Source organism: Pseudophryne corroboree, unplaced genomic scaffold (assembly GCF_028390025.1).
Source record: "Pseudophryne corroboree isolate aPseCor3 unplaced genomic scaffold, aPseCor3.hap2 scaffold_595, whole genome shotgun sequence".
NCBI lineage: Eukaryota > Metazoa > Chordata > Amphibia > Anura > Myobatrachidae > Pseudophryne > Pseudophryne corroboree.
The window spans coordinates 321,192-334,104 of NW_026970193.1; the positions used below are offsets into that span (position 1 = coordinate 321,192).

The following is a 12,913-nucleotide window of genomic DNA, read 5'->3' on the forward strand; positions in this document are numbered from 1 at the left end:
ACATTTTGTACTGCTCTTCTGGTGACAATGTAGTTTGTTTTTGTCAATTACCATTTTAATAATAGGGTAAAGAAAATTAAGTGGATTTTTGAAAGAAAACAATACTGTCAATTTACTATTAAAACAAATTAAAATGGTAAAAGTTATTGTACTTTAAGTAAAAATAAAAGAGCCAAAATATCAATCCCAGTTTTGGATTACTTTAATTAACAAAAAACAATGCATATAGCAGAAGATAGTTTCAATCTGCCTACATCTGGGTTATGGGCCCAGCATGCTTCCGTTGCAGTACTCTGCTGCTCATGTAAGTGCAAGAGATCCTGAAGCACTCACTCATCATGGGAAAGTAGCAATGTGTTTCTTACAAAAACTCTCCAGATTATTGACTTTTTAAAGTTTTTCTAGGAAACGTTCTAGATGAATGCTTATTAGCCTTTGTCAGAATGGACTTTTACGAGGTGTCTCTGTGGTGCAATCGGTTAGCATGTTTGGCTATTAACCAAAAGGTTGGTGGTTCAATCCCACCCAGGGATGTAATTGACCTTGTGATCAGATTTTGGTGATCTTTAAATAGACAAGTCAAAATTTCAAACCCCCTCTTATGGTGTAGGGTACCTGGCCTTCTCTGATGTAATCAGAGTTAGATTTGATTAAGTGATTTTATAAAAAACAGCTAGGAAGCACAATTTAGCAGTGGGTTGCAGAGAAAAAAAAATTATGCTGGCAGAAAAGTCCAATTGAGTGATTAAACAGCTCTTCATTTTCTGACTTTATTTTTATGCTAACAAATTTGCTCTCTGAAAAGTGTCCACAAAGCCAAGTCTCTGATTAACACCTTTGTAGGAATGTTTTTTCACCTATTACTGAATTAAACTTGCTACATTGGAAAGGCAGCAAGATGCATCCTCATTTCAATGTCTACTGAAATAATACAGGTTGACACCAGGAAACATAAACGTTACTGCATCCTTGCTGCTTTCTCATGTGGAAGTCTGTTTAATGTGAAAACAAGGTAATATCTAATCAGCACACAGATAAGGAATTAAGAAAATCTTTCTTTATGGGTGAAGATGTTTCTCACAAAATTGTTGTCCCAATGCATCATTGAAATTCAAGATGGAAGATGATTTTAATATATCACTTGTACATTTTGCATTGCTCTTCTGGTGACAATGTAGTTTGTTTTTGTCAATTACCATTTCAGTAATAGGGTAAAGAAAATTAAGTGGATTTTTTAAAGAAAACAATGCTGTCAATATACTATTAAAACAAATTAAAATGATAAAAGTTATTGTACTTTAAGTAAAAATAAAAGAGCCAAAATATCAATCCCAGTTTTTGATTACTTTAATTATAAAAAAAAATGCACATAGCAGAGGATAGTTTCGATTAATCGACCTCTGGGTTATGCGCCCAGCATCCTTCCATTGCACTACTCTGCTGCTCATGGAAGTCCGAGAGATCCTGAAGACTAAATTGATTAAAGGCCTAAAAGTACTGGACTATAAGGAAAGACTTACTAGGCTGAATATGTATACACTAGAAAAGAGGTGCCTAAGAGGAGATATTATTAATATCTTCAAATATGTAAAGATACATAACAAAGAGTTATCAGAGGAATTATTTATTAAAAGAACACGTGGTCACTCGCTGCGACTGGAGGAAAGTTCAGAACGCAATGGAGGAAAGGTTTCTTCACTGTTAGGGCAATCAGGATGTGGAATTCCCTGCCAGGGAAGGTGGTAATGGCGGACTCTGTAATTGGATTTAAAAAAGGAATGGATACATTTCTGAATGAAAAAGCTATCCAAGGTTATAATACTTAAAATATCAACATGGTTAATCCGGGGGTAACATGAGTTATAGTAGCTAACTAGTCATAAAACATTATTCAGCAAGTATGTAGAATCATCACAACTTAAAACAGGTTGAACACGATGGGCAATTTGCCCCTATTCAACCTCAAAAACTATGTTACTATATGTTACTATATTACTGTAGTATACAGAACACCACAATGCAATGAGCAGTGATAGTGAGCACTGATGAGGATACTAGAACTGACACTGAGCAGCAAGATGCAGCACTGGACTATTAGTAATGTACTGTAGTATGCTGAGCACCACAATGCAGCACAAGACAATGAGCAGTGATACTGAGCACTGATGAGGATACTACTGAGAACTGACACTGAGCATGAGAGACACACTACTAGTATTACTGAGCAGCAATAAGTAACCACTGATACTGAGCACTGATATTGAGATTTCCACTGAGAGAACATAGCCACGTCCTCTCCGCTCTCTCTTCAATGCACGAGTAAAAATGGCGGCAACGCGCAGCTCTATATATAATATCCGAATCTCGCGAGAATCCGACAGTGGGATGATGACATTTTCCCTTGTTCAGGTTTTCCGAGTCAGGCGGGAACAACCGAGCCTGCCTCAGACCAGTGTAAACCACGTGGAGTTCGTGGGGAATTCGGTTCTCGGAGAACCGAACCCGCTCCTCTCTACCTTATACCCATCAATTTTTTTTATTTTCAATCTAAGCCCCTGCAGTTTTCTGTAAGCATCTGCTTCGCTATGATGATCAACAAGTCACAAGGGCAAACACTCAGGGCTTGAGGCATAGATCTTTGGACTAGCTGCTACAAGCATGGCAGAGGTGTCACTATCACTGGTGACACCCAGAGAGGTGTCGAGGGAGATTGTAATGCAGTGCGTGCAAATAAGCAGCGCAATGGTAAAAAGGAGGCATGATTTCATAGGTAGGGGCGTGGCCTGGTGGCCTGAATCTACATTTTGTTGCTCCGGGTGTCCCGGGGGTTGGGTGCTGCACCCGGGGACTAGTGTGTAAGCGGTGCTGGCTCCTGCACAGTGACAGGGCATGGCCACCCAGTATGACACCTCCCTTCTTGACCATGCTGTAATTGCAGTCGCACTGCAGTTCAGCGTGATCATAAACAATGGTGTAGCCTCCTGCTGGTGCAGACTGTATGTGCGCGCAGGAAGCCGCCACCATTTTTGTGATCACAGCGGCTGAATGTGATGTCATACAGCCGCTGTGACCACGCCCCCTGTGTCTCCTCCATTGCAGACCCCATTTTGAAGCCTTGCCCCCGCACTGCTCCATCCCTGACTTGGAAATGGAGTGTTGCTGACCCCACTCTCCCCCCCTGCCCCGATTGACAGGCAGAGGCGATCGCATGCAGGCACATGCGTATGCTCTTAGCAATTTTTGCAGTTGGATCGCTTATTGTGATTGCAATCCAACCTGAATCATGCCCTATTACCTATCACAATGCGCTGCGGGCAGTACAAAATTGGGTTAATATAGGAGAAAAACCCCCAGACCTGTGCTCCTTAACTGTACCTGGTGGCTAGTGGAGCGGCTGCCCAGTAATCAGTGTCCACCCCAGTGCGCACACGGCCCACCCCCTACGGCCACGCTCCCCTTAATCAGCGGCCTCGTGATCCGGAAGGGCGGTGTGTGTGTGTGACTGACCTTAGGAAGAAACCGGAGCCTCCGCTGCAGTGACCCAGCAACCAGGGCACGGGAGTATACAGCGCCGCTGGGAGTGATGAAGCTGCAGTAAAGATGTCTTTTAGACCTAGCCTGCTGCAGCCCTTGTAGATTCTCATAAAACAAGTTCTTCTTTTCTTGTCAAAATTAATAGCTAAGAATAGGCTGCCTGAGGCAGGCCCCTGTTAAGTGGCCTGCTACTGAAGGCACCAACTACAAACTGAGCTCCCTGTTCATGGAAGCGGGGTTATAGAGGAGGATGCGCTGAGCATCTTGGGAACAGTCAAAAGCTTTGAGCCGGTTGGTGCCTCAGATCAAGATCCTACTCTACACCCCAATGTGAATCCTTGTGGAGTCCAGTGTACCCCACAGAAGAAATTAATGTGTCACACCCATTGGCAGCAACCTTAGAATAGCTGCTGACGGGCACAATTGAGAAAGGAAGGGGGGGGGGGCATTTGAATCCAGCACATAGATGCAATTCAAATATGTAATTTGTACCTTCCTATTTTAAAATATAATGGATGAACCTCACCCTGTGAGAACAATCATCATGATCAAGAGATCTAATATGTAAAATAAGTATGAGTTGGGATAGGGCTGGGGAGGGTGGCAGCTCGGGCAGCCCCTCCCCCGTCAAGTTAAGGAGATTCAACTGAGGAAGCACAAGGGAACTCTCGTCTGGGGACAACAACTGCAGGGAGACCACATCTTTTCAGATGAACATGGGAGGGCGGAAGGCTGCCTAATACTGAAGCACCATCAAATATCAAACCATATCCAACAACTAGTACAAGCATTCCTGGGGGAAGGTCTGCAGCAGACGGATTTGCATACGGTGATGTCATCCAAGCAGTGGGCCAAAGTTGGCTGGAACCCTCATCTGCATATAAAAAGAGAAAAGGGGCATGCAGGGCATGGCGGCCTTTTGCAGTGCTTGGATGACCCCTAGTTTGCATTAAACACCCCCACCCTCCTTTGGTGTGGGGCTCATGTTGGCCATGCCCCATCCCCTGAAGCATTCATGCTGATTTCTTGCAGCAGCTGGGCACTGTAACAGCTCCAGAGCTGCTCTGTAAGGCAAGTAAAAGGGTGTGGGCCCTGCAGCACCACCTGTAGTTCGCATTGTGCGTTGGAAGGCACAAAGTAAGCAGACGGGAGGAGAAGTCAGGATAGTACACAAGGGCATCCTTTTCTCTTAGTCCGTAAAGGATGCTGGGGTCACATTAAGAACCATGGGGTATAGACGGGATCCGCAAGAGACATGGGCACTTTAAGACTTTCAAAGGGTGTGAACTGGCTCCTCCCTCTATGCCCCTCCTCCAGACTCCAGTTATAGGAACTGTGCCCAGGGAGACGGACATTTCGAGGAAAGGATTTATTGTTAAACTAAGGTGAGCATCTTACCAGCTCACACCTTAAGCATGCCGCAGAACGTGGCATTCAACAGAACACAAGCCAACGGCATGAACAATTGCAGCAAAAAGCTGACCAGAACCGTAACACAACATGTGTATAACCACAAGTAATAACTGCAGACACAGTATGGACTGGGACGGGTGCCCAGCATCCTCTACGTACTAAGAGAAAAGGATTTACCGGTAGGTATTAAAATCCTATTTTCTCATACGACCTAGAGGATGCTGGGGTCACATTAAGAACCATGGGGTTATACCAAAGCTCTTGAACGGGTGGGAGAGTGCGTACGACTCTGCAGCACCGAATGACCCAACTTGAGGTTATCATCAGCCAAGGTATCAAACTTGTAAAACTTAGCAAAAGTGTTTACTAAATAGCTGCTCGGCAAAGTTGCAATGCTGAGACTCCCCGACCAGCTGCCCAGGATGAACCCACCTTTCTAGTAGAATGGGTCTTCACCTAATTCAGTAACGGCAATCCTGCCGTGGAATGAGCATGCTGAATCTTACCACAGATTCAGCGCATAATGGTCTGCATGGAAGCAGGACACCCAATCCTGTTGGGAGCATACAGGACAAACAGAGCCTCTGTTTTCCTAATCTGAACCGTTCTGGTGACATAAATTTTCAAAGTTCTGACCACAGCCAGAGACTTTGACTCAACGAAGGTGTCAGTGGCCAAAGGCACCATGTGGAAAGATGAACCACCTTTGGCAGAAATTGTTGACGTGTCCTCAATTCTGCTCTATCTTCATGAAAGATCAAATAAAGGCTCTTGTGATACTGCATGGTTTGTACTGTTTTCCATGTGCTCCCAGATCTTTCAAGCAAGTAGCATGGTCAAGAAAGTTCTGTTTGAAAAGAAACAAACATTTACTGTCATTGTTATGCAAATAAACTTACATTAAAGCTAACAAGAAAGCACACTCGTTCTGTCTTTAAACTGATAAAAGAAACCCCAATAATATGGGGCATGCAAAAATTGAGATAAAACTCAGTTTTGCTCCTCTCCACGGAAATCTTTAATAAAAGGCGAAATATTTGTTAGTTCTGAAGAGAAACCAGAGCATGACCAAGATTCCACCTGTCGCCTGAGTGCCATGCCAGCAGTTCTCATTCAGCTCAAAGTGAGCACCCAATTTGAATGAAAGAAAGCAGATTTCTCACCAGGCTTCCCCTTGCTATAAACATGGTTTGTACTCTTTTCCATGTGCTCCCAGATCTTTCAAACAATTAGTGTGGTCAAGAAAGTTCTGTTTGAAAAGAAACAAACATTGACTGTCATTTCTATGCAAATGAGCTTACATTAAAGCACACTCGTTCTATCTTTAAACCGATAAAATAAAACCCCAATAAGATGGGGCATGCAAAAATTGAGATAAAACTCAGTTTTGCTCCTCTTCACGGAAATCTTTAGTAAAAGGCGAAAGATTTGTTCGTTCTGAAGAGAAACCACAGCATGACCAAGATTCTACCTGTCGCCTGAGTGACATGCCAGCAGTCCTCATTCAGCTCAAAGTGAGCACCCAATTTGAAAGAAAGAAAGAAAGCAGATTTCTCACCAGGCTTCCCCTTGCTATAAACATGGTTTGTACTCTTTTCCATGTGCTCCCACATCTTTCAAGCAATTAGTATAGTCAAGAAAGTTATGTTTGAAAAGAAACAAACATTTACTGTCATTTCTATGCAAATGTGCTTACATTAAAGCACACTCGTTCTATCTTTAAACTGATAAAAGAAACCCCAATAAGACGGGGCATGCAAAAATTGAGATAAAACTCAGTTTTGCTCCTCTCCACGGAAATCTTTAATAAAAGGCGAAAGATTTGTTCGTTCTGAAGAGAAACCAGAGCATGACCAAGATTCCACCTGTCGCCTGAGTGCCATGCCAGCAGTCCTCATTCAGCTCAAAGTGAGCACCCAATTTGAAAGAAAGAAAGCAGATTTCTCACCAGGCTTCCCCTTGCTATAAGCATGGTTTGTACTCTTTTCCATGTGCTCCCAGATCTTTCAAGCAATTAGTATGGTCAAGAAAGTTCTGCTTGAAAAGAAACAGACATTTATTGTCATTGTTATGCAAATAAACTTACATTAAAGCTAACAAGAAAGCACACTCGTTCTGTCTTTAATCCGATAAAAGAAACCCCAATAATATGGGGCATGCAAAAATTGAGATAAAACTCAGTTTTGCTCCTCTCCACGGAAATCTTTAGTAAAAGGCGAAAGATTTGTTCGTTCTGAAGAGAAACCAGAGCATGACCAAGATTCCACCTGTCGCCTGAGTGCCGTGCCAGCAGTCCTCATTCAGATCAAAGTGAGCGCCCAATTTGAAAGAAAGCAGATTTCTCACCTGTCTTCTCCTTGCTATAAGCATGGTTTGTACTGTATTCCATGTGCTCCCAGATCTTTCAAGCAAGTAGCATGGTCAAGAAAGTTCTGTTTGAAAAGAAACAAACATTTACTGTCATTTCTATGCAAATGAGCTTACATTAAAGCACACTCATTCTATCTTTAAACCGATAAAAGAAACCCCAAAAAGATGGGGCATGCAAAAATTGAGATAAAACTCGGTTTTGCTCCTCTCCACGGAAATCTTTAGTAAAAGGCGAAAGATTTGTTCGTTCTGAAGAGAAACCAGAGCATGACCAAGATTTTTATCTGAAAATATGTGTTCTCCCTGCAGTTGTTGTCCCCAGATGAGAGTTCCCTTGTGCTGCCTCAGTTGAATCTCCTTTACTTGACAGGGGGATGCTCGAGCAGCGACCCTCCCCAGCTCTAGCCCAACTCCTACTTACCTGCCAGGTGAGATACTATGATCATGAAGGTGCTTCTCCCAGGGCAAGGCTCACCCATTGCACTCTGGGTGTGCTGCTTCTGCGTTTTCCCCAAATGTGGGAAACTTGACTGCATAATTTGTGTTTCCCCTGGTCGGCTCTCGTATAATTCAGATCTCTTTGTCTCAGGTCTCTCTCCAGCCTAGTTTGCTGTCTGTTTCCACTTCTCTTTTCTTGAGCCGCTCCCTTCTATGCCCTTGCGCACTATCCTGACTTCTACCGTCTGCTTACTTCGTGCCTTCCAACGCACAATGCAAACTACAGGTAGTGCTGCAGGGCCCACACCCTTTTACTTGCCTTACAGAGCGTCTCTGGAGCAGTTACAGTGCCCAGCTGCTGCAAGAAATCAGCTTGAATGCTTCAGGGGCTGGGGCATAGCCAACATGAGCCCCACACCGAAGGAGGGTGGAGGTGTGTAATGCGAACTAGGGGTCATCCAAGCGCCGCAAAAGGCCGCCATGCCCTGCACGCCCCTTGTCTCTTTTCATATGCAGACGAGGGTTGAAGCCAACTTTGACCCACTGTTTGGATGACATCACCATATGCAAATCCATCTGCTGCAGGCCTTCCCCCAGGAATGCTTGCACTAGTTGTTGCATTTGGTTTGTTGTTTGGGGGTGCTTCAGTATTAGGCAGCCTTCTGCCCTCCCATGTTCATCTGAAAATATGTGTTCTCCCTGCAGTTGTTGTCCCCAGATGAGAGTTCCCTTGTGCTGCCTCAGTTGAATCTCCTTTACTTGACAGAGATGTGCCTGAGCAGCGGCCCTCCCCAGCCCTATCCCAAATCATACTTATTTTGCATAGGCGATACCATGGTCATGAAGATTGTTCTCCCAGGGTGAGGTTCATTCATTGCATTCTGGGTATGCTGACCCCTGTGATTTCCCCAAATGTGGGAAACTCGACTGCATTATTTGTGGTAGTGGGGGACTGTGTTTGTGCTTTCCTCTGGTCAGCTCTGGTAAAAATCAGATTTCTTTATATCAGATCTTCCTCTAGCCTTGTTCTTCTTTCGAGAGTTCCCTTGTGCTGCCTCAGTTGGATCTCTTTCACTTGACAGGGGGGTGCCCGTGCAGCGACTCTCCCCAGCTCTAGCCCAACTTCTACTTACCTGCCAGGTGAGATACTATAATCATGAAGGTGCTTCTCCCAGGGCAAGGCTCACCCATTGCACTCTGGATGTGCTGCCCCTGCGATTTCCCCAAATGTGGGAAACTTGACTGCATAATTTGTGTTTCCCTTGGTCATCTCTCGTATAATTCAGATCTCTTTGTCTCAGGTCTCTCTCCAGCCTAGTTTGCTGTCTGTTTCCACTTCTCTTTTCTTAAGCCGCTCCATTCTATGGCCTTGCGCACTATCCTTACTTCTCCCGTCTGCTTACTTTGTGCCTTCCAACGCACAATGCAAACTACAGGTAGTGCTGCAGGGCCCACACCCTTTTACTTGCCGTACAGAGCAGCTCTGGAGCAGTTACAGTGCCCAGCTACTGCAAGAAATCAGCTTGAATGCTTCAGGGGCTGGGGCATAGCCAACATGAGCCCCACACCGAAGGAGGGTGGAGGTGTTTAATGCGAACTAGGGGTCATCCAAGCGCCGCAAAAGGCCGCCATGCCCTGCACGCCCCTTTTCTCTTTTCATATGCAGACGAGGGTTGAAGCCAACTTTGACCCACTGCTTTGGATGACATCACCATATGCAAATCCATCTGCTGCAGGCCTTCCCCCAGGAATGCTTGCACTAGTTGTTGCATTTGGTTTGTTGTTTGGGGGTGCTTCAGTATTAGGCAGCCTTCTGCCCTCCCATGTTCATCTGAAAATATGTGTTCTCCCTGCAGTTGTTGTCCCCAGATGAGAGTTCCCTTATGCTGCCTCAGTTGAATCTCCTTTACTTGAAAGAGATGTGCCTGAGCAGCGGCCCTCCCCAGCCCTATCCCAAATCATACTTATTTTGCATAGGAGATACCATGGTCATGAAGATTATTCTCCCAGTGTGAGGTTCATTCATTGCATTCTGGGTATGCTGACCCCTGTGATTTCCCCAAATGTGGGAAACTCGACAGCATTATTTGTGGTAGTGGGGGACTGTGTTTGTGTTTTCCTCTGGTCAGCTCTGGTAAAAGTCAGATTTCTTTGTCTCAGATCTTCCTCTAGCCTTGTTCTTCTTTCGAGAATTCCCTTGTGCTGCCTCAGTTGGATCTCCTTCACTTGACAGGGGGGTACCCGAGCAGCGACCCTCCCCAGCTCTAGCCCAACTCCTACTTACCTGCCAGGTGAGATACTATGATCACGTAGGTGCTTCTCCCAGGGCAAGGCTCACCCATTGCACTCTGGGTGTGCTGCTCCTGCGATTTCCCCAAATGTGGGAAACTTGACTGCATAATTTGTGTTTCCCCTGGTCGGCTCTCGTATAATTCAGATCTCTTTGTCTCAGGTCTCTCTCCAGCCTAGTTTGCTGTCTGTTTCCACTTCTCTTTTCTTAAGTGCCTTCCAATGCACAATGCAAACTACAGGTAGTGCTGCAGGGCCCACACCCTTTTACTTGCCGTACAGAGCAGCTCTGGAGCTGTTACAGTGCCCAGCTGCTGCAAGAAATCAGCTTGAATGCTTCAGGGGCTGGGGCATAGCAAACATGAGCCCCACACCGAAGGAGGGTGGGGGTGTTTAATGTGAACTAAGGGTCATCCAAGCGCCGCAAAAGGCCGCCATGCCCTGCATACCCCTTTTCTCTTTTCATATGCAGATGAGGGTTCCTGCCAACTTTGGCCCACTGCTTGGATGACATCACCGTATGCAAATCCGTCTTCTGCAGAACTTCCCCCAGGAATGCTTGTACTAGTTGTTGCATTTGGTTTGTTGTTTGGGGGTGCTTCAGTATTAGGCAGCCTTCTGCCCTCCCATGTTCATCTGAAAATATGTGTTCTCCCTGCAGTTGTTGTCCCCAGATGGGAGTTCCCTTGTGCTGCCTCAGTTGAATCTCCTTTACTTGACAGAGATGTGCCTGAGCAGCGGCCCTCCCCAGCCCTATCCCAAATCATACTTATTTTGCATAGGAGATACCATTTTCATGAAGATTGTTCTCCGAGGGTGAGGTTCATTCATTGCATTTTGGGTATGCTGACCCCTGTGATTTCCCCAAATGTGGGAAACTCGACTGCATTATTTGTGGTAGTGGGGGACTGTGTTTGTGCTTTCCTCTGGTCAGCTCTGGTAAAAATCAGATTTCTTTATATCAGATCTTCCTCTAGCCTTGTTCTTCTTTCGAGAGTTCCCTTGTGCTGCCTCAGTTGGATCTCTTTCACTTGAGAGGGGGGTGCCCGAGCAGTGACCCTCCCCAGCTCTAGCCCAACTCCTACTTACCTGCCAGGTGAGATACTATGATCATGAAGGTGCTTCTCCCAGGGCAAGGCTCACCCATTGCACTCTGGTTGTGCTGCCCCTGCGATTTCCCCAAATGTGGGAAACTTGACTGCATAATTTGTGTTTCCCTTGGTCATCTCTCGTATAATTCAGATCTCTTTGTCTCAGGTCTCTCTCCAGCCTAGTTTGCTGTCTGTTTCCACTTCTCTTTTCTTGAGCCGCTCCGTTCTATGCCCTTGCGCACTATCCTGACTTCTCCCGTCTGCTTACTTCGTGCCTTCCAACGCACAATGCAAACTACAGGTAGTGCTGCAGGGCCCACACCCTTTTACTTGCCTTACAGAGCAGCTCTGGAGCAGTTACAGTGCCCAGCTGCTGCAAGAAATCAGCTTGAATGCTTCAGGGGCAGGGGCATAGCCAACATGAGCCCCACACCGAAGGAGGGTGGAGGTGTGTAATGCGAACTAGGGGTCATCCAAGCGCCGCAAAAGGCCGCCATGCCCTGCACGCCCCTTTTCTCTTTTCATATGCAGACGAGGGTTGAAGCCAACTTTGACCCACTGCTTGGATGGCATCACCATATGCAAATCCATCTGCTGCAGGCCTTCCCCCAGGAATGCTTGCACTAGTTGTTGCATTTGGTTTGTTGTTTGGGGGTGCTTCAGTATTAGGCAGCCTTCTGCCCTCCCATGTTCATCTGAAAATATGTGTTCTCCCTGCAGTTGTTGTCCCCAGATGAGAGTTCCCTTGTGCTGCCTCAGTTGAATCTCCTTTACTTGACAGAGATGTGCCTGAGCAGCGGCCCTCCCCAGCCCTATCCCAAATCATACTTATTTTGCATAGGAGAGACCATGGTCTTGAAGATTGTTCTCCCAGGGTGAGGTTCATTCATTGCATTCTGGGTATGCTGACCCCTGTGATTTCCCCAAATGTGGGAAACTCAACTGCATTATTTGTGGTAGTGGGGGACTGTGTTTGTGCTTTCCTCTGGTCAGCTCTGGTAAAAGTCAGATTTCTTTGTTTCAGATCTTCCTCTAGCCTTGTTCTTCTTTCGAGAGTTCCCTTGTGCTGCCTCAGTTGGATCTCCTTCACTTGACAGGGGGGTGCCCGTGCAGCGACTCTCCCCAGCTCTAGCCCAACTTCTACTTACCTGCCAGGTGAGATGCTATAATCATGAAGGTGCTTCTCCCAGGGCAAGGCTCACCCATTGCACTCTGGATGTGCTGCCCCTGCGATTTCCCCAAATGTGGGAAACTTGACTGCATAATTTGTGTTTCCCCTGGTCGGCTCTGGTATAATTCAGATCTCTTTGTCTCAGGTCTCTCTCCAGCCTAGTTTGCTGTCTGTTTCCACTTCTCTTTTCTTAAGCCGCTCCATTCTATGGCCTTGCGCACTATCCTTACTTCTCCCGTCTGCTTACTTTGTGCCTTCCAATGCACAATGCAAACTACAGGTAGTGCTGCAGGGCCCACACCCTTTTACTTGCCGTACAGAGCAGCTCTGGAGCAGTTACAGTGCCCAGCTAATGCAAGAAATCAGCTTGAATGCTTCAGGGGCTGGGGCATAGCCAACATGAGCCCCACACCGAAGGAGGGTGGAGGTGTTTAATGCGAACTAGGGGTCATCCAAGCGCCGCAAAAGGCCGCCATGCCCTGCACGCCCCTTTTCTCTTTTCATATAAAGACGAGGGTTGAAGCCAACTTTGACCCACTGCTTTGGATGACATCACCATATGCAAATCCATCTGCTGCAGGCCTTCCCCCAGGAATGCTTGCACTAG

The 12,913-nt window shown here is 46.0% G+C and overlaps 14 non-coding genes and 1 pseudogene across 14 annotated transcripts; 10 read left to right on the forward strand and 5 right to left on the reverse strand.

Moving 5' to 3' along the window:
- Window positions 1-460: 460 nt before the first annotated feature.
- Window positions 461-534, forward strand: TRNAN-AUU (transfer RNA asparagine (anticodon AUU)). The gene has a single exon. It is a non-coding gene; the product is annotated as a tRNA-Asn (tRNA).
- Window positions 535-5,897: 5,363 nt separating this feature from the next.
- On the reverse strand, window positions 5,898-6,013 carry LOC135035159 (U5 spliceosomal RNA). The gene has a single exon (XR_010230231.1). It is a non-coding gene; the product is annotated as a U5 spliceosomal RNA (small nuclear RNA).
- A 275-nt stretch (window positions 6,014-6,288) lies between these two features.
- Window positions 6,289-6,404, reverse strand: LOC135035153 (U5 spliceosomal RNA). Its single transcript, XR_010230223.1, has one exon. It is a non-coding gene; the product is annotated as a U5 spliceosomal RNA (small nuclear RNA).
- A 278-nt stretch (window positions 6,405-6,682) lies between these two features.
- On the reverse strand, window positions 6,683-6,798 carry LOC135035156 (U5 spliceosomal RNA). The gene has a single exon (XR_010230227.1). It is a non-coding gene; the product is annotated as a U5 spliceosomal RNA (small nuclear RNA).
- A 286-nt stretch (window positions 6,799-7,084) lies between these two features.
- LOC135035144 (U5 spliceosomal RNA) lies at window positions 7,085-7,200 on the reverse strand. The gene has a single exon (XR_010230215.1). It is a non-coding gene; the product is annotated as a U5 spliceosomal RNA (small nuclear RNA).
- A 270-nt stretch (window positions 7,201-7,470) lies between these two features.
- Window positions 7,471-7,586, reverse strand: LOC135035147 (U5 spliceosomal RNA). The gene has a single exon (XR_010230218.1). It is a non-coding gene; the product is annotated as a U5 spliceosomal RNA (small nuclear RNA).
- A 144-nt stretch (window positions 7,587-7,730) lies between these two features.
- LOC135035128 (U1 spliceosomal RNA) lies at window positions 7,731-7,893 on the forward strand. Its single transcript, XR_010230206.1, has one exon. It is a non-coding gene; the product is annotated as a U1 spliceosomal RNA (small nuclear RNA).
- Window positions 7,894-8,564: 671 nt separating this feature from the next.
- On the forward strand, window positions 8,565-8,728 carry LOC135035177 (U1 spliceosomal RNA). Its single transcript, XR_010230250.1, has one exon. It is a non-coding gene; the product is annotated as a U1 spliceosomal RNA (small nuclear RNA).
- Window positions 8,729-8,880: 152 nt separating this feature from the next.
- On the forward strand, window positions 8,881-9,043 carry LOC135035130 (U1 spliceosomal RNA). Its single transcript, XR_010230208.1, has one exon. It is a non-coding gene; the product is annotated as a U1 spliceosomal RNA (small nuclear RNA).
- Window positions 9,044-9,715: 672 nt separating this feature from the next.
- On the forward strand, window positions 9,716-9,879 carry LOC135035068 (U1 spliceosomal RNA). The gene has a single exon (XR_010230152.1). It is a non-coding gene; the product is annotated as a U1 spliceosomal RNA (small nuclear RNA).
- Window positions 9,880-10,031: 152 nt separating this feature from the next.
- On the forward strand, window positions 10,032-10,194 carry LOC135035109 (U1 spliceosomal RNA). The gene has a single exon (XR_010230190.1). It is a non-coding gene; the product is annotated as a U1 spliceosomal RNA (small nuclear RNA).
- Window positions 10,195-10,809: 615 nt separating this feature from the next.
- LOC135035182 (U1 spliceosomal RNA) lies at window positions 10,810-10,973 on the forward strand. The gene has a single exon (XR_010230254.1). It is a non-coding gene; the product is annotated as a U1 spliceosomal RNA (small nuclear RNA).
- A 152-nt stretch (window positions 10,974-11,125) lies between these two features.
- On the forward strand, window positions 11,126-11,288 carry LOC135035121 (U1 spliceosomal RNA). The gene has a single exon (XR_010230201.1). It is a non-coding gene; the product is annotated as a U1 spliceosomal RNA (small nuclear RNA).
- A 671-nt stretch (window positions 11,289-11,959) lies between these two features.
- Window positions 11,960-12,123, forward strand: LOC135035166 (U1 spliceosomal RNA). Its single transcript, XR_010230237.1, has one exon. It is a non-coding gene; the product is annotated as a U1 spliceosomal RNA (small nuclear RNA).
- Window positions 12,124-12,275: 152 nt separating this feature from the next.
- On the forward strand, window positions 12,276-12,427 carry LOC135035131 (U1 spliceosomal RNA; annotated as a pseudogene).
- Window positions 12,428-12,913: the final 486 nt, after the last annotated feature.